This window comes from Acinonyx jubatus, chromosome D4 (assembly GCF_027475565.1).
Source record: "Acinonyx jubatus isolate Ajub_Pintada_27869175 chromosome D4, VMU_Ajub_asm_v1.0, whole genome shotgun sequence".
Lineage (NCBI taxonomy): Eukaryota > Metazoa > Chordata > Mammalia > Carnivora > Felidae > Acinonyx > Acinonyx jubatus.
The window spans coordinates 63,717,003-63,737,501 of NC_069391.1; positions in this window are offsets into that span (position 1 = coordinate 63,717,003).

A 20,499-nucleotide genomic window follows, 5' to 3' on the forward strand; every position below is an offset into this window, starting at 1 on the left:
AAATAACTGCTGAAGTATAATAAAAGTTGTCACTGTTAATGATGAACCAAGGGTGTTTATTATTATTGATTGTATCCATGGTTCTCACATTATGTATCAAGGCTACCGTGAACACCAAAGGACATAACAGAATATGTTAGATTTTTGAAGAAAATGTGGAGCCACTTGACATCCTTTCGATGGTGCCATATCTTTGCAAAACTGGGGTTTTTGTGGTTTCTATGATTAAAAGCCAGTATTGCATGAAAACCAATGTGGAGGAGGAAATGAGAGGGTGATGGCCAATCTAATTCCAAAGTCTGAGAAGTTATGCAGTATCAATAGCCACACACACCCCAGTAGTAACTGCGGTTATTAAAGAATGAAATAAAATATTTTTTTAATGTATGTGTTTTATTTTTTCAAACAGTTACTAAGTTGTTAGGACATAAATATCTTAAGGTGTTTGGACTCCATAAATGGAATTATTTGTTATTTCTTTTGGCCTAGAGTGCCATGAAAAAGTTACTGTGACATTAAAGGAGCCTTGAACTAAAAAAGTTTGGGTATCTCTGGCCTATTCTGTTATTGAATTGACTGCTATATTGCTCTTTTAGTAACTATTTCATCTGTAGGCCACTGGGTGGATACTTTTGGATTCCAAGGACTTTGTTGGTTTTCTAGTGCAAAGACAAATGTAAAGGCCTAACAGAATGAACTCTTTGCATAAAGGAAATTCAAAGGACCTGTTTTGTTACCTTGGGTTTCACCAGTGGCTTCTTGCAACATAAAATGTCCCCATTCTGCAGATTCAGATGCCATTCACAAGCCTTATCAAGGAGACACAACAATGCGCTTGGACTATCTTGCCCTGTCTACTTGTGACAAAAACCAAACCAAACCAAACCAAACAAAACAAAAACCCACTAGACTTGCCAGGTTTGAGGTCGCTTTCTGTGACTGATTAGGATATAGTGAAATTTTTCTTGTTTTGCTTTGCATAAAACTACTTGCCTTGTTCAGGTTTTACCTCACTACCTTGACCTCAACAGCACTCTGATCACTGTGATTACTGTGATTTAATAGATAAAGCCACCAGCTCTCTTTTAAAGCTAACTCTGCTATGCAATTAAATCAGCTGATTGAGTCATTAAGTGAGCATAATTAGTCACAGGAGAGAGTCCAGATTGGGATTCGGGAGAGAAGGGGAAATGCTAAGTGCATTTATTTCAGCAACAATGAGTTAAGAACCTCACCTTTTTCCTGTAACAAGAGAAATAGGCAAAATTACAACTGCAGGGAAATAGTTGACTAATAAATGTACTAATAAAAGTATCAAAAACCTTTTTTTCAATATGTGAATAAAATTTTCAATTAAAGAAAAAGCCTGTGTTCTAACAGATCTTTATTCTTTTAAAGCTGAAACAAATATTTACTAATATTTCAGAATGTACCTAAGTAGGTGGACTAATATAAACAAGTTATTTTTCTATCCTGCATGCCTCGCAGTACCAGATGATTTACTTGTTTATTAGGGTCATTGTTGGCCATCCATTCAGCACACTTACTGAGAACCTGCCCTGTTCCAGGTACTGTACAAGGCCACACCACATGCTGACAAATCTGAGATTTGGGAAAGGCATGAATCCAAGTGGATTAGCCTCATCTTTCTTGCCCAATAAGGAGAATGTAGGGAATTACACTGTGGTTACACTAACACAGTGTCCTCTGTAGATCAAAGAAGGGCGTTTTCCCCATGAGGCTGAATGACACACGAATTTGGGCAATGGCAGAAAGACTATGTTCTTCCTTGGCTTAGAGGGATCTGTTCAAATATCATAAGAGTGTTTGTCATGAGTGTCCACCACTGATGAATTATAGAATTGTGCAAATGTTCTTTTTTTCCTGGAACTACATCCTGTTTCTAAAGATTGAGGCAGCAAATTAAATGAAGAGTTCTTGATTTGAGATTCTCCAGACTCTTTTTATTTGTGTTCAAATTAGGAGCAATAGATGTTTATGAATAAATGATACTATCTAAGAAATGCCTTTAGCCCCTTATAAAATGGGTAAAGTATACTATGTCATTCCAGGTTATGGAGACCTAGAAGTGATTTCCTTAGGCTAGCAGCAGGGTTAATACAATACTTCTTACGATATCAGGAAGAAATTACTTGGCAGATTCGTCATGATGCCAATGAATGTTGTTTGGATTGTAGCAATAGAAAACCAAACCCTGAAAAACTTAAATAAAAAGAAAATATATTGGCTCCACATGGAGCCAAACATTCACTACAGAATGAAATTCCCCTTTTCCAAGAAGGACCAGTCATAGAAGGTATCTTCATGGATTGTGAAGTCCATGAAGTAAGTTTTAAAACACAACTCTGTTTCAATTGCTCAAACACTGAAAGAGTAGTGATTCGAGGCAGAGTGTTGGGAAGTGTCGGACAACCAGCATTCTGGAGAGATGATTGGTAGCATCTGCTGATGTCCATGGTGTAAACACTCCTACCATGGCCCATTTCAAGTTACCAACATGGTGCCACTGAGTGTGTTGCCAGCCCTCATGAGCTGGTACAAACCAGTATAAGCTGGTGCCAGCACACCACTGACAATGAGTAATGTTCATAAGAGTTTTGCAAACTGAATACCTTACTCATGCCACCAAAGTGATAGCAAAATACCTCAAAACATACTAAATTAAGTCAGACATGAAGGTTGGGGTAGGGTTGGGTAGAGGAACAGTTACAAGAGGTATCTTTGTCACTTTGTCAAAAATATACATATTTTTAGCTACTTTTGATGGAAACCATGCAGATCCATCATTTGGTTGGTGTTATAGCCACATTAAAATAGCCTTCCTAAGTCTAAATAAAATGTTGGAGAAAAACAGCAATTATGTGGCCACAATCCCCTCTGTCCCTATGAACTGCTGCACAGTCAAGCATTTCTGCACACCATGTCCCCCGAGATGTCACTTACTCCTCAGGGTGGTCTGCTAGGCTCAAAATTTTCTGGCCACAGAAGACACATCTGTTTGTTGATATTTTTCTAGACTGCTAATTACATGAACCCTATGATTTTCCACTCTGGTGAATGAACAAAAACAAGGTTCGCAGTCAACGCTGCAACTCAGAACACTGGTGACTTGTTATGAACGAAGAAATAACCACAATGGCTGAGACTAAGGTAAAACTCTCACTAAGAAAAACCATCTTAAAGGTTTAGGCTTGTTCTTTGCAGTCAGCTCCTCAGACAGCACACTGAGTGGACATGTCCTCAGGTTTGTTTGGGGAATACAAATAAATTCCTCTCTCAAGTTTTTCAGGAAAACCAACTCTCCATGACATGCTGTGTGTCCAGATCTTACCCATCTGAAGCTGAGGGTAGGAGTGACCTCTGGAAAGAAGCAACCACCCTCAGATTGCTTCTTCTTCCATCCTGTTGGGCCCTGCTGTGGGGACATCTGAGTCATAAATACAACCAGTCAGGAGTGATTGGCAGAAGGGATGTATAGTTGGGGGAAAAAAAACTTCTCAAGATTTCTTCTTTCCCCCGTCTTTCAACAGGGTTGCATACAATCTGGGGTGTTATCCAAATGTAATAAAATAACACAGTTCCAAATATGTGCTTTTGCATTTCAAATCCCAGAGCACCAAAATAGTGGAAAATCACCTAGTTCTTCCCCAAATGTCCATGTGGTCACACAATTTGCAGTAGCTAAAGTGAAGATTTACAGAAACAAAAACACAAACAAAAACAAAAAACCAAATTATTTAGTGTGTATCAGAATGCCATCTAGGGTGGGGCACCTGAGTGGCTTAGTCAGGTAAGCATCTGACTTCAGCTCACGTCATGATCTTCCAGTTTGTGAGTTCAAGCCCTGCGTCAGGCTGTCTGCTGGCAGCACAGAGCCTGCTTCAGATCCTCTGTTCCCCTCTCTCTCTGCCCCCCCCCCCACATTCTCTCTCTCTCTAAAATAAATAAACATTTTTAAAAAATGTCATTTTGGGGCGCCTGGGTGGCTCAGTTGGTTAAGCGCCAGACTTCAGCTCAGGTCATGATCTCACGGTTTGTGGGTTCAAGCCCTGTGTCAGGCTCTGTGCTGGCAGCTCAGACCCTGGAGCCTGCTTCAGATTCTGTGTCTCCATCTCTCTTGACCCTCCCTGCTTGTGCTCTCTCTCTCAAAAAAATAGATAAACATTTTTAAAAATTTAAAAAATAATAATAAATTTTAAAATGTCATTTCAGGGAAGAACTTGAATTGAAATCCTTTTCACCTACTAACAGCAGGATAGTAACAAGCTTCTCAGTGAGTCAAACTGCTTCATAAATCCAACCCAGCTCTTCCAAAGAATTCAGAGTCGATCTCTAAACGTAGTATTATTAATAATAGTAATAATAGCTAACACTTATTTTGGGCTTCTTTTGTGCCAGACACCAAGATATGCTTTTTATGTGTATACTTTAAATGTTTATTTATTTATTTTTTTTGTGAGAGAGAGAGAAAACAGGGAAAGGGGAGAGAGAGTGGTGGACAGAGAATCCCAAGTAGGTTCTTCACTGTCAGTGCAGAGCTGGATGTGGGGCTTGAGTTGAAATCAAGAATCTGACACTTAACCCACTGAGTCACCCAGATACCCCATGAGTAAACTTTAAAGAGTGGTTGAAGTAGGTTTACCCCCACAACAGCCCATGGGATAATGTTCTATTATCCTTATTGCATAAAGAAACTGAGGTTTGGGGCACCTGGTGGGTTAAACATCTGACTTTGGCTTAGGTCATAATCTCACGGTTCATGAGTTCAAGCCCCACGTCAGGCTCTGTGCTGACAGCTCAGAGCCTGGAGCCTGCTTTGGATTCTGTGTCCCCTTCTCTCTCTGCCCCTCCCCTGCTCATGCAGTCTCTCTCCCTTTCTTTCTCTCTCTCTCCTTTTCTCTCTCTCTCAAAAATATACAAACATTAAAAAAATTAAGAAAAAAAGAAACTGAGTCTGAAAATATTCAGTGTTTAGATGAAAGGTCATAAAATTAGTACAGCCAGAACCAAAGATTAAAATGAGTTCTGGGGCGCCTGGGTTGGCTCAGTTGGTTAACCTTCCAACTCTTGATTTCGGCTCAGGTCATGATTTCACCATGGTGAGATCTAGCCTGGCAATGGGCTCCGTGTATACTCTCTCTCTCTTTCTCTGCCCCTCCCCCATTGTGTGTGTGCGTTTGCGCTGTCTGTCTAAAATAAAAACATTCAAAAAAATTCAAACTGAGTTCTTAATCATAGTGGATTTCCAAGTCAATTAGACAAAAACCTGCAAAGTACATAAAAGAGAAAGGATGAGGAAAAGATATTTGAAGGCAATGCAGCTATAAATACACAGACAAGTTCAACCTTTGGGTTAGAATGATAATAATTAACATTTGCACAGCGTGCTTTAATTTGCAAAACATTTCCATTACATTTGATCTTCATAGCAATTCTGAAACACAGAAAAAGAAGTCTGTGATTTTCATTTTGCAGAGGTGAGGTTGAAGTTCAGGAAATGACTTATGACAACAGATCACTGCTCTGCTACTCTAGGTCAGCAGAAAAGTTCCTCCGTTCATTTTGAAGTCTAAGACCGCCATAATACCAAAATCTGATAAAGACGGACAAATACTACAGACTAATTTCACTCATGAATATAAGTTCTAAATAAAATATTTTCAAATTAGTATAAACACAGAAATTTTAAATAAAATATTTGCAAATAGAATCCAGCAGCATATAAAATAATTACAGTTGACCCTTGAACAATGTGGGGCTTACAGATGCCAACCTTCCACTCAGTTGATAATCCACCTATAATTTTGGATTCCCCCAAAACTGAACTGCTAATAGCCTACTGTTGACTGAAAGCCTTACTGATAATATAGTCAACACATCGTTTGTATGTTACATGTATTATATACTGCATTCTTACAGTAAAGTAAGCTAGAGAAAAGAAAATGTTAGGAAAACTGTAAGGAAAAGAACATACATTTGCAGTACTACATTAAAAAAAATCCGTCTCTAAGTGGACCTGCAGAGTTCAAATCCATGTTGTTCAAGGGTCACTGTATATACTATGACTCCCTTGGTATACACCATTCTGGAATGACTCAACATAAAAAAGCTCTCAATATAGCATATCATACCAAGAAATTAGGGAAAGCATAATACAGTGTCAGCCTCCTAAAGACACATTTGAGGGGCGCCTGGGTGGCTCAGTCGGTTGGGCGGCCGGCTTCGGCTCAGATCATGATCTCGCGGTCCGTGAGTTCGAGCCCCGCGTCAGGCTCTGTGCTGACAGCTCAGAGCCTGGAGCCTGTTTCAGATTCTGTGTCTCCCTCTCTCTGACCCTCCCCCGTTCATGCTCTGTCTCTCTCTGTCTCAAAAATAAATAAACGTTAAAAAAAATTTTTTTAATAAAAACATTTAAAAAAGACCCATTTGATAAAACTCAATAACCATTTCTAATTAGTTGTGTGTGGGGGGACCATGATGCTTCTACTCAGTGCTTAGCACTCCATCTCATACTACACAGCAAGGTCTCAAGCATTTGGTAAATCAAGAACACACGCTCTAATATAAGAGAAGAAATGAGACATTTAGACCCCCTATCAACTGAACATGAAGGATCAAATACACTATATATCTGACATATATGCTTAACTTATCTGTACAGGAAACGTGCAAACAAAGCCACTAAATTAACAGGCAGCAACCTTGCTCAGCCCTTCCTGGCACAACCACCTGTCTATAGGAAGGTTTGGGGATGCATGCAGCTTTATCACTAAGCAGCTCGTGGTTGGATGAGGCGAAAGTCTATCAGCCATGATCAGTGGGTGCTCTCCCCCTCTATCATGGGATGATAAAGCCCTAATCAGCCCATGGGGAGATGACCCAGGGACATCTTTATTGGAGGGCACGCCAGCAGTCTCCACAGTCACTAGTCCCTAAAATCTAAGGTTGCAGGCAGTAGAAAGAATGGCAGTGACAACCTTCTTTCTCTTTGATGGGGAGTGGCAACAGCCCCAGCCAGATCATGCCTCACCCAGCCACGGAACTAGTACAAGCACTCCCCCACCATAGCAATCTCCGCTGTGCCACAGATCAACCAACCAGCCGCAGGGGTCAATGCACAGAGCCAGTTTTGAGCACAGTGGTGTCCATGCACACGTAGATGTGGCTGCTTGGTTCACGTGAGAGAGAGCATGGTTTGTGCACTTATGGTTTGCAATGAAGCTATAGGTGGAACACATCACTGTGCCATCTGTCTTAGGGGTGCAGAGAGTGGACTGAATGGGGGGTCGTGAGTGGTCTTGAGCCAAAGCCCAAGCTTCTTTTGGGAATCTTGTTAGCTCATCAGAGTGTTCAAGGAATGGGAAGAGCAATTAGTGTAAAATAAGCACTATTTTCTCACCTCCTTCTTCTCCTTCTCTAAGTCACAGAAGGAATACAGTGACCCAGAAAGTTCTACCTGACCTGCAATTTTTATTTCAAAAATGCTGAACAAGAAAACTGTTCATTTCTTCTGAGACCCTCAGAAAGAGAACTGATTATTAGCAGCTGCCTAATTGTTATACTAATGATCAAACTTCAACAAAAGTAAATTATTTTTTAAACACAGGGTTTTTCAAAAATTAAAACTAAACAAAGCAGCATTAGCCTCATAGCCAGAGAATATTATTTCTTTGGACTCCAGCTAAAATACAAGCCTCACATTGCCTTATGCTTTATTTGTTTATAATAATTTTATATAGAAACATCAGGTTCTTTAGCAGGTTTTGAACACTATGTAGAATTTTGTACCTGACCTGCGTGGCAGTATGCCTGTGCCAGTTGAAGTGTTCTAGTTCACTAACTCTTGTGTATCCCCAGATATTTGGTTAGCTGGGTCAAAATTGCAGAGGCCGTTTTAAAATGCATGACCCAAGTGTTTTTGCTCAGCAATATTATAAATCTAAAAAGGCAATACTGACAATTAGACTAAAATGGATGCATAAAAACAAATCCTTTAACTTCTACATGCTTTTATTTAACCAATTTAAAACGTGCTTACATGTTTGAAATGTCCTCAGTAGCAAAATCTTTCTTCCTAATTTTGCAACTTGGATATTCCAAAACAAAATAAATATTCTAAGAACTACTGGTCAATTAATTATAGTCCAATATGAAGAGATACCATTCTACTTTTCTCAGTTAGAAAACCAATTAATTTACCTTAAATATTTCCACTTGCTAATTTTCTCCCTAAAAGATTTGATGTATAAGAAATATACTCTTGTATTTTTTTTTGGTTATCACAAAGACCCAAAGTTTCAACAAAATTCCATTCCTTTGTAGAGGGCCAGTATGTATGCTGAAGGGGAAGCAGTGTTTGTTGTGGAATTTGAAATCCACAAATTCTTTTCTTGGTTCATCTTTTTCATATCATGAGAGCTCCTCTTATATACACACTATCCACGGGCACATTTATAAAATACTGTATATTTACAGAGTTTAAAAAGCAAGAGGAGTGCAGAGACACAATAGAAAGACTAGGAGATAACCAAGTGGAATAAATCCAGTTAAGTGTTCCCATCAATTCTCATGAATTTGAGAGCAGAATGGTCCAGTTTGGGATGCTTCCATGGTGGCAAATAAGCCAAAGTTCTATGGATAAAAAAGTCTTATAAAAGTTCAAGAGCCTATGAGTAAAAGGCTAAAAACCTAGTGAAACCTTTCCATTTGCTCTTAATACATTGGAAAGTTACAAGCCATCTGAAAGAAAAAAAAAGCTTCTGTTCACCATACACACAATAGTCTTCAATACGGTCTATTCCCCTCTAAATATCCCATGAGTTATATACAAGTAGGCAGCTAGGAAAGCTTAGCACTCATTCATACTTTTAATCAATATTTGGGCACCTCGTGTTACACACACTCTGGCAAGTTCTGGGAAGACAGAGGGAATATCAGGTTAAATAGGTAGTCTCTAATGAGGAATGCATGGCAGGTAAACTAATAATCATCACATAACATAATTTACTATCCAATGAGAAAGGAGAGTATGAGAGAGAGAGAATAGTTAACTGTTTCAGAAGAAGAGATGACATCCTAGAAGAAATACACTGAGTTGCACAAGAATGAGGATGCATTAAGGTAGGGAGTAAAAAATGATCACCCTGGGGTCACTCCTTGAATGAAGAGCAGAGAGATCTTAATGGCCACAGGAAATGAGGAGCTCTGTCTTTAACTTCTGGTCCAACAAATGCAGAGCTGAGAAATGGTGGTGACAAATAGATTTATAGACATGAGAGAAGAGTGGTGGCTTAGGATTTGGATGACAGGGCTATAGACTGCAGGGTCAGACAATACAAGTCCAGGCAAATTTGAGGTCGACAGTCTTCTCTGGCTTTCAGTAAAGCACGTGACCACTGTGACACACTGATTAAACTGGTGGTTTTAGCTTGGCGAGGATACAGAGCCCCTCCTCAAGTCCTCACTCACTGTGCCCCATTTGGCACCAATAAAATGGTGGGGATGAACATTCCACATGCAGATCTTTGTAATGATTTTATAAACTACAAAAAAGAAGAAATGAAGGGAGACTTCACCCAATTGTTCATCCAAAACAATAATGAAATCTCTTTTAAGATCGTAAAATCTTCATAAATTTGATTTTGAAATTTTGCCTTCATCTTACAAGCTTTTGTCAGATTGCAAAACACCATAATATGACCCAATAATAATAACACTTCTACTGGAGTGTTCAGTGTTTATGGCAACATAATTTGTGATGATAAAACATTCAAAACAGCCAATATATAGGACAAATCAGAAATGTTAAATTATAACTAACCGCTGTCATTTAAAAATTATCTTACATTTAATGATATGGGAAACTGTCCATAATATGAAAAGAATTAAAGTTTACATGCTATATATCTCTTTTGGTCCCACTTTGGTAATACGAAAAGAAAAAAAAAATTGGAAAGCAATTGCCTCGGGATCAACAGTGATTCTCTGTAATCAGTGCAATCAAAGGTCAATTTATTTTTTCTTTACACTTTTCATCATTTTCTAATTTTTCTGCAATTAACACCTATTCACTTTATAATCAGAGAAATACTTTGCATTTTTAATCAACTGGATAATAATCAGAGAAATACTTTATATTTTTAATTAGCTAGATAAGAATAATTAACTGGATAATAATTAAGGAAAACATAGATGCTCAAAACTCTACTTGCAAAAGATGTCCTGGAATTGTAGCGACAGAAGTTCACTTTCTACACTGCTGAAGCATTTATGCCAGGTTTTGACAATAGTAGTGATTAGGGCATGTTATGTGCTATTAGGGGAAGATCCTCCTGTTGACCCATATGATGAGGAAACTCAGTAATCTATGGCTGACAATGATGTTGAGAAAGCAGAGATAGATGACCGTCCAACTAATGTCCCTAGAGTCATGGGGAACCATAATACTTGGACCAAGCAACATGAATTCCATGTACAAACCAAACTTAAATGCTTTAAAATGTTCCAATTTAATGAATTAGAAACCATCTCACAAAATTCAAGCAGTAGCCTCGGACCACCTAAAGGTCCCTAACCACAATAGCAAAACTGCTTCAGCAGCCTTTTTGGAACGCCACAAAGGTATTCTAAGACTAATTTGACAAAAAAGCCTTAACTATGAGGCTAAATACCAATGAAGCACCACAGGGGGAATTATGTCTAAGTTGGGAATTGTTCAGGAAAGGGTATTAGAAAAATGAAGATACTATATTGCAAGAAGGGAGAAGAGGAGGAAGAGAGGAGAAAAGAGTAGACTATTCAAAATAGTGATTACTTGCATGGTGAAAAAAAATCAACATGGGGAAAGAAATTTGAGTCAGACCCAGAAATGGGACCAGCAGAAACAGACACCAAGAGTGGGGAATCTAGATAGCTAGATGTTAAGTATGAGCAAAGAGTGGAATTTTTTTTCAGAAATCTACAAAAAGAGAGAGAACAAAATTCTATGCATTCAATTTCATTCATTAGCCTTTAAAATGCTCTGTCCAAAATAAAATTTATAGCACTTTCCAACTTCTAATGGTGTTCTGTAAGCCAAGCATGATCAAAGTTGGCTTTCTCCTAGTAGCTGGAAGCCAAGACCAGGTTCACAGAACGACACAAAAGCTGAAAGCCTCCAGGCAGAAGAGGTGACCCCAGCTCTCTCCCTGAGAGGAGGTCAGACATCTGGCAGCCACAGCTGGCCCCGAGCGAGGCAGCAGAGAACGGTAGAGCCATGTGCAGATGGTTACGAATGAACCTCCCAAGGAGAAGGGCAGTGAAATGGAGCAGAGAGGAGTATCTGGACAGACTGGTTTACAACTCTACAACTCCGAGAGGTCCGAGGTGGCTGCAGCAGCTCCCAAAGAGGAAAAAAGGCCACAGCTTGAGAGTGGAAAAGGGCTCCTCGATCCTAAGAAATCTCATTTAGGAACTAAAATCTGACTCAACTGGTGGTCTTGTTTTAAACAAAACATGTATTTATCTTCCTCCACACACTTTTTAATGGTTTTTTCTTTCAAATACCAAAAAAGGACAATAAAAGACATTTGAATCTTTTTTTTTTTTGAAGTATTTTCCTGTGGTTTTAAACCAACCTTTTGAGTGAGTTTACTGTCATTGTAGATGACGCTCCTGGTTCCCTCGCATCCAGTGTTCCGCACTCACCGGCACCAGCTCGGAAACCTGTGGTCTCCATTTCCGGCGCTTGGAACCCCTTAGGTCCAGTGCTGGCAGGTGTAGTGTTGTTGCTCCAGGACTCCACCAGGGCTTACAGTCCACTGGTCTGCCTTCACCGTCCCTTTCTCACACCTCTCTTTAGAACCTAGAATCTAGGATTTGTCATTATGCACACCCCCTTGAATCCCTCCTCGCCTCTCTTGCCCCTGCTTCACCTTATACTCACCAGCTGCAGCGGGCGCTGTGGCCCGCTACCCTTTAGAATGGAGACCATGGTCCCATAGCTGCCACAATCACTGCTGCCTGAAGACTCACAGCTCACCTGCTCTCTGGGAATGGCTTTTGGCAATAGGGATTTGTCCTGTTCAATCGTCCAAAGCATCACTACCACCCCCCCCCCCCGCCGCCCCTCTCCAAGGGCAGCTTGCATCCATGACAGGGGTGCAGAAGCCTGGCTCCCTAGCCTTGACCTCAGACAACACTGAACAAGCCCAGCTCCAGAGTCTGGTAGGACTGGCTGAGACCTTGGTTGCACCTGTGTCACAGTACCTTCACCCTCTGCCCCATCCTGCTTCCCTTGCTTCTTTGTCAAAGGATTTCCCAATAAACCTTCTGCTCGCAAATGTTCTCTCAGAGTCTCCTTCCAGGGAACCAGACAGGGAACCTAGCAAAGCCCAAGTCTGCCTCATCAGTCAGGGTTCTAAAAACAAAAAATGCCCTCACATCCAAGAGGGGTGAAAAGTGAAAGTCAGTTTTACAAAGTCATGAGCAAGGTTGAATGGAACAAGGAGTGTTGTTGAAATGGGGGTTGATATAGAAGAAAGAAAAGGATCTTCTTTAGTTCTTTAGCTATTGATTCTAAGTCTAAGTCAATCCCACTAAATAAAAATGAACATTCATGACAGCCCATTCCAGTTGTATGAAAAATCAATTAAACCCAAGAATATGTACTGAGCATCTACTATGTATCAGATAATATGCTAGGCACAGTGCAACACCAGAATAACCAGTTATTAGCAGAAAGAGTCAAACATTCAGCAAATATGGGTACATGATACTCATTGATTTGAAAATTAAATGTACTGAATCAACACATTCTTTTGGAATCTGGTAAACAAAACCATAAAAATATAATTGGCACACCATTCTCCATACAAGATTAAATTTAATCACAAGGATAAAATTGTCTTGCAGACATTTCTTTAATCCACCAACAAATGTAAATATACCAGCCAGCCTATAAGAGAGAAAACTACCTCTCTCCACTGCCTTCACCTGTCATCAACTCTGCCTTTTGTTATATTATACTGTGATGCTATATTCAACCCTTTACTTCTTAATTGATAAATAAAGCTCCTCACTATGTTCATGTTAAAGTTTGGGGGCTTGATTTTAGAGTCCAATAGTTGTGATTTTTAATGAAGACTTTATACTTTCATAGAAGCTGCAGTATTACTTAACAACGACTTGAGTGTTTTGGCAACATCCAATTCATTAATTTCATTAAAGATTTCAGTCCAGTGTCTAATGGGGATGTCCATTTTCATAAATTTGTTTTCTCAGTGTCACCATTTCACTGCTAGAGGATGCTCCTTACCTATTCATCATTCAATGAAGTAGAATTTCTTTTTTTTTTTAATTTTTTTTTAACGTTTATTTATTTTTGAGACAGAGAGAGACAGAGCATGAACAGGGGAGGGTCAGAGAGAGGGAGACACAGAATCTGAAACAGGCTCCAGGCTCTGAGCTGTCAGCACAGAGCCTGACGCGGGGCTCGAACTCATGGACCGTGAGATCATGACCTGAGCCGAAGTCAGCCGCTTAACCGACTGAGCCACCCAGGCGCCCCTGAAGTAGAATTTCTTGAGTATCTGCCATACTCAAGACTGTGAGGGCACTGTGGGATGTCAATGAACTAGAAACCATGATGGGACAATGACATGGACACTTAAATACTGAATGATAGTGACAAATCCTACACTTTGTACTAGGCTGCAACCCACTGGATGTCTCTTGCTTGTCAAAGGTAACTCACTGGAAACCACAGAAATGACCACATTTTTCTTGTATTCATTACTTGATTTCAGGAGAGATATTTGAAATCTGTGCCCTGGAGTCAACATTTTAAGGGGAAGCCCACCAATCTTTGTTAATTGCAAAATAAACATCTTTCCAACAGAAATAGAGCCCACATTGGCATTATCTGTTGGGCATACATGTTCACTCTAGCTAGCCTCCATGCTAAGTTTAAAGAGGAGAGAGAAATTTGAAGTGAGATTTGAAAACAAAAAGTGCTCTGGAGGCTCATTAAAGATGTATATGTCATGCTAAAGCAAGTATCCATAAATGGCATCGGACTGAAATCTGACCACAATGGAATTAAATCAGAGATCAATAATATGATGCTTTTAGCAAAGATTGCTAGAAAACATCCAAGTATTTAGAGATTAATGACACATTTCTAAATAACAAATAGTTTTTTTAAAGGAAAGAGTCATCAGAGACCTAGAAAGTATTCGCACTGAATGATAATAAAAACTCAGCATGTCAAAATTTGTATGTAGATGCAGCAAAAACAATCCTTAGAGAGAAATGTGTTCTTTTAAATGCCTATATTAGAAAAGAAAAATGTTTAAAATCAGTGATTTAAGCGTCTACCTTAAGAAGCTACAATAGGAAGGACAAAGGAAAAGAAAGGAAAAGAAAGGAAAGAATATAGATAAAAATGGAAATCAAAGTAATAGAAAAAAAAAACAATACAGAAAATCAACAAAGCCAGATGCTGGTTTGTGGAAAGACTTACTTTAAAAAAAATGCTTCATCACACATATAGCACATGTCCACTCTTATGTTTTGTTCAGAGGGGAAAATTGCTCCAGAAAGATTAGCCATTAATATTTATTCCATTAAAAAAGCAGGAAAAAAATCATATTTATGCATGCAATAAATAGTTTGGTTTCATATGTCTGGTCAAATTGAGTAGCCCACAGAAAAAGACCTAAACCACATTTTAAATTGAAACACATACACATACACACCACATGTGGGAATTTGCCCAAAATATTGCTATTTTTATTAGAAAAAAAAAAATAAGATCCAAGGTTGCTTTTAAAAATAGAGGATTATTTCATTTCTATATTTTTTCATCTCATATATGAAATAGAGCTGTTTGAAATCATTTATAACTACAGTGTAGACACTTTTCTCTCCGCCCTTCTGGTAGTTTTCATGCTGCATTATTTTTTAGTATAAAACTCTCTACATAACTAAGAAAACTTTCAGGGTTCCATTAATGGCACACTTGTCAGAAATAATGCACTAAATATATAATTTTTAAAAGCTATAGTTTAAGCTGCTTAGAATTCATCTTGATGAATTACTGCCTATATTCAGTAGGAACAGGAGATCTTGGTACACTAGGGAGCTTTCCAAAAATCCAGCCTAATTGTAGACGAGTGGCAATTGCTCAGCAACATGGGAGGTGTTTGTCGTCACAGTGACTGGATGGGCGCCCCAGGTGGTAAAGCCTCCTAGGTTGTGGGCAGACAGACCAAGAAGGGGAAGATGGGAGTGCCAGGAAGGCCAGCCGTGGCATAGATGAACAAAGAAACAACAGGTCACTGTGAAGACCAGGCTTCCCTGTGCCCTTCTGTCAACGCTGAGGCCAGGAGAAGGCAACAGAAAGAGAAAACACCCAGGGGCCAGAGGAATTCAGGACCAAGTTTCAAGGCAAAGGTAGACTGGACCTGTCTTTACATGGACATGATGTGGGCAGGAACATCCAGGTTTTGACCAGTAACTCCAAATAAAGGACTGAGAAATGATTAGCTAGAAGGTTCTGTCGTGTTGCCAGTTTGCATGAGCTAGGAGAAACAGCAAGTTTACTTAAAACTATGCACAATAAATTCCCTTTTACATTTATTTATTCAATCAACAAATATTTATTGAAGGTCTTACATGTGCCAGCTCCCACACTAGGCATGGAGATAATTAGGACAAGCTTTTGTAAAGTTTACATTCTCGTGGTGGAGGCAGACAACAAAAAGAGAAAACAGATTAAAGGGATACTTTTGGAACATAATATTGCTATAAGAGACATAAAATAGGGTGATACGATATGGTGTGCCTTGCACAGTGTGTATGGAATGGGGCTATTTTAGATCCGGGATCTGAGCAGGTCCCTGAGACAATGCAGTCACATAGGACCCTATGTTCAAAGGGGCCCCCCCACTCTGAGATTAATACCCTGCAGTTGCCATATTAAAATTCTTGGTAATTCTATCTTTAGCTCTGTGTTTTGTAAGTGGCGTCTGATGGGTAATGGAGCATATGCTCGAGGATGGTTTCTCAGGGTCTGTGCCCAGCAAGGGCTGTGGCACCAGCGCAAGGAGGCGCGAGGTTAAGCGTGACCCCCAGGAGCCTGTGAGGGTCTGCACTTGGCCTACAACTTTCTTCATGCCCAAGGAAGCATGACATTAAATAGCAAATAAAAACCCCATGACGGTCAAAGAAGAGACCATAAGAAGAAAGGTACAAGCTTGTTTCCTGCTTTTAAAACCAAGGGACCCACATTTTCATTTTGCACTGAACCCCACAAATTACATCCTTGGTCCTGCTCTGAGAAGGGGCATTTGGAGTAGAGGTTGGATTATTCCAAAGAGGGAGAGCTGCAAGTGCAGAGGTCCTGAGGTGGGCATAAGCTCAGTGTGTTCACAGAACAGAAAGCTGACAATGGCAGGAAACTCTGATCAAGGCAGAGGCGGGAATGAGGGACAAGAAGAAGAGGCACAACCAGGGGCTGAGGGAGGACTCCGTGGGGTGGTCCAGGAGGAGTTTTCAGCTCTGGAGAGAGGGGACAGTGATGGGGGAGGGGAGTAGGGGAGGAGCTCAGGTGCAAAGACTGTCCACTTCCCTTCCTGAATTGGCCCAAAAAGTCCCAGGGGGCCTCAACCTTCTGAGATCTGTCACCTTCCTGGGAAGCTGGGAATCCCATATTCTACACCCAAGCTGGCTTTGAGCTATGGGCTGCTTCAGTCGTCCACATTTGTCTCTCCATAACACACACTAAATGATGTGCCCCACCTCTGTGTCACAGCCTATGTTCCGTGTGCTGCTCTCCCCTGCCCCTGCCACTGGATCTTCATCCCAGGCTCCCAGGCCTTCTTTCCGTTTTCAGAAGGGCCACGCTTAACATTGTCCTGGGCTTGCCTCCACTCAATGACTTCTCCTGTCTGCCACACCCAGCCAATTCTGTTCCCCTCCTAAGACTCTGCATAAATGTCCCTTCGGAGTCCTTGTGCAAACCCCAGCCTGGCTTGGGTCTCTGCATTGTTGGTCCACTTCTTCTGTAGCAGTTGTACATTTATTCATGTGGTCATTTGATTAGTATCTGTCTCTCCAAATGAACTGTGAGGTCTTTAATGGCAGGGAACAGGTCCCTTTTGCCTACACTGGAGTGCTTAGCACCCTGCCCAGGAGAGGCATATGCAGGCTGTCAGTCATGAAGGTCTAGAGGAGCATGGGGTGGGGAATGAGCCCTGCTGCAGAGCTGGTACTTTGAGTTGGGCTTTCAGAAATGCAAAGAAGGGAGTAAGGGATCTTAAAAAGATCTGCCTAGTTTAGAATGTACTCAACTATGAAGGCAGAGAGGAGGGAAGAAATGGACAGGAGAAGACCTTTTCCCTATTGCATGCAAGGTCCTGGAATGTGAGAGGTGGCCAGCAGAGCAGCAGAGGCCTGCCAGCCAGGACAGTCGCCCATGCCTTCCTTCCTAGCCCTTTCAGATCTCCTCAGCAGGCTTTCTGGTCCTGTCTTATTCACCGGCAAAAAGCAGTAAACCAGGTCTCTCCTTGGAACATTTGGGGTGAAAACCCAACACCCTGGGCTGCTCAGAAAAAAAGATTCATGGAGTGCCTTAGGTGGCTCAGTCAGTTGAGTGCTTGACACTTGTCAGCTCAGGTCATGATCTCACAGTTCATGGGTTCAAGCCCCATGTTGGGCTCTGTGCTAACAGATGGGAGCACATCCCATCTGTTAAAAAGATCCCTCTCAAAAATGAATAAACATTTTTTTAAAAAAGAAAAAATGATTCATTGGAAAAGAAGCTTTAAGTATCATATCACTCTGATAAGAATATAAATTAAGGAGAAAATAGCTCTGTGTGGTAGGCAGCCTCTAACAGGTCCCTCGGAACGCCCACCTTCACATAGCGACACCCTGTGCAGCCCCCCTCCCCCTGAGTGTGGGCTAGACTTAATGAGTTGTTTCTAAAGACAGAATGACAGCAATGATCAGGTGACCAGGCTGGGATTCGGTTATAAAAAGATTTTGCCTTCTGCCTTACCTACCTTCTTTTTCATGCATGGCTTGCCCTGGGGAAATGAGGCAGCAGCCTCATGGAAAGGCCCACATGGCAAGGGACTGAGGGCTGCCAGCAAACACCTGGGTGGGCTTCAGAGAAGGTGGCCCCCACAGACCTGACCTCAGCCCCAGCCAACAGATTCACAGCAACCTCATGAGAGATTTGCGCCAGAGGCACCTAGTGAAGTCCAACTCAGATTACTAATCCACAGAAGCTATGAGACTAGAAATGTTTGTTGTGTTAAGCCATTAAGTTTTGCAGTAATTTGTCACACAACACTAGATGCCATACACTGCTATGCATCATTTCTGAACTCTACACCTGTGCTGATGTTTGAGACTTAAGCACCAATAATGTGCTCGGCACACTGGCACGTGGCACAGTGCGAGCTGGAATTTCTGCCCAGTGGGGTTTAGCAAATAGCAAACACAAAAGGAATTATCTTGCTGAGGAGTTTTTATAGTGCTGGTTATGTGAGCAATGTTTAGAAATCCACAATCATTACCGATATCCTTTCCTTAAAAAGAAACTCATGAAAGAAAAATGAATTTGGGAGTTTTGATTCCCTTTTTAAGAATATATTGAAGCATGTGTCCACAATATGTAATGCTCAGTGGACTGGGCCAGTTCTTTCTTATCCCAAATTCACATTGTGAACAATCCATTGCATACGTGGCCTTTGCAGGTCTTGCCTGTTCCCTCTCTCTCCTTCTCTCTCTCTCTTTTCCCTTCCTTCCTTGCCTCTTTGCCTTCCCTCCTTCCTTCCTTAATATTACAGGTAAAGCATTAGGAGCCCTTTGTCCATTAAATAAAGTATCCCTAAATGATGGCAGCCCTCAACCTAACTTTTTTAACTTGGGCATCTCTCCTAACCCACGTAGACAGAAAAAGTTTAATACAAACAAGAAAAGTTATTACAAATCATATGTTTAGTTTAGTACTAATCTGCCTCTGCAATGTAGTGAGCTCCTTAGAGTAGTGCTTCTCAAATCTTATTTATACAGATCACTTGGGGAATCCTGTTAAAAGATAGTTCAGTAATTCTGGGAGGGCCTGAGATTTTGCATTTCCAACAAACTTCCAGTCAAAGCCCATGCTGCTGGTCCCTGGCTCACACTTGAAGGAGAAAGGCCACCCCAGATGGAGACATTTTCTTATTTCTGGGCCTGAGTAACTGCCACTGTCAGATGAAGGGTTGCGTTTACTGACCTCTTAAATCCTACGAACTCATGAGCCTCCCCTCGAGTCTACCTTTCCTTCTCTTCCCCCCGTGACCCCCGTTGCAGTACTTGGTGCCACCACCTACAGTGCCACTTGTCCCTCTCATGTTCCCCTCACCCCCCGGCACACCCACATCTGATCCACGTGCAAGCCCTGTCACTTTTATGTCCTGTATCCTTCCTTACATCTCCACCTACCTGTCTTTACCTCCAGTTCCAGCCTCCACTCCACCTGAGCCATTTGCCCTCTTACCTAAGCCAGTGTCACCAACCCCCAGGGTCTTTGGATAAGGCTCATCTAACTACATCATCTCTCTGCTTAAACCCTTCAATAATTCCTTAAGGTGGCCTATGTGAAGTTCTTTTAATAACTCAAGATCTTCTCAGCTCAGAGGCCTCTGCACAGGCAATCCATTTGCCCTGAAAACACCGTTCCCCAAGTTTGTCATCCTGTGGGTGGGGCTCTTTTGGAAGGCCTGCCAGACCTTCAGAGTAACTTAGGTATCTTTATTATGCAGTCTTTCAACAAGCTGCATTTTTCCTTCATAGCATGTATTACAATTAATTTATTAAATCTCACGTGAGTGTCTGGTCTATGACTAGGCTGACATCCACACTCACTCTGGGTCGCTGATCTTTCCTCAGTGTTCAGCACAGGAGTGGCACATGTGGGCACATGATGGAAATTCTTTGAATGAATAATTATTTCCCACCCAATTCAGAATTCCAGATAGATATCTCTATAGCGTATCTATTACGTTCTAATGGGAATTAAAGCGTTAGTTAAAGATTTAATCTTGGCCTCGCAACATGGGGATGTTAGACATGCTGCCTTATAATTATTGTACAGTTTCCTTTCTAGGAAGGCTGTGCATGCTGTGGCTAAGTGTGATAATAATTAGTGGATAGATGCAAGGGGCGTATGGCTCATATACTGAAGTTCCAAATAATTGACACAGGAATTCTAAATATTGACACGAACAACGCATAGAGAACACGTGGTTTCCAGGCCTCCTCGTTTAGAACTTTAGTTTGCCTCTGCTTTTTTTTTTTTTTAACAGTGAATTAAAGAAGTAAATCCCTTGTCTATCAAAACCCCGGACCAGTCGCAGACACAGACAAAATTCATGGCCAAGGGGTATCTATCTGGGAGGTCTGAGTAGAGGGCTGGGGAGCCCCCCCCCCCCACAACGTGTCCAC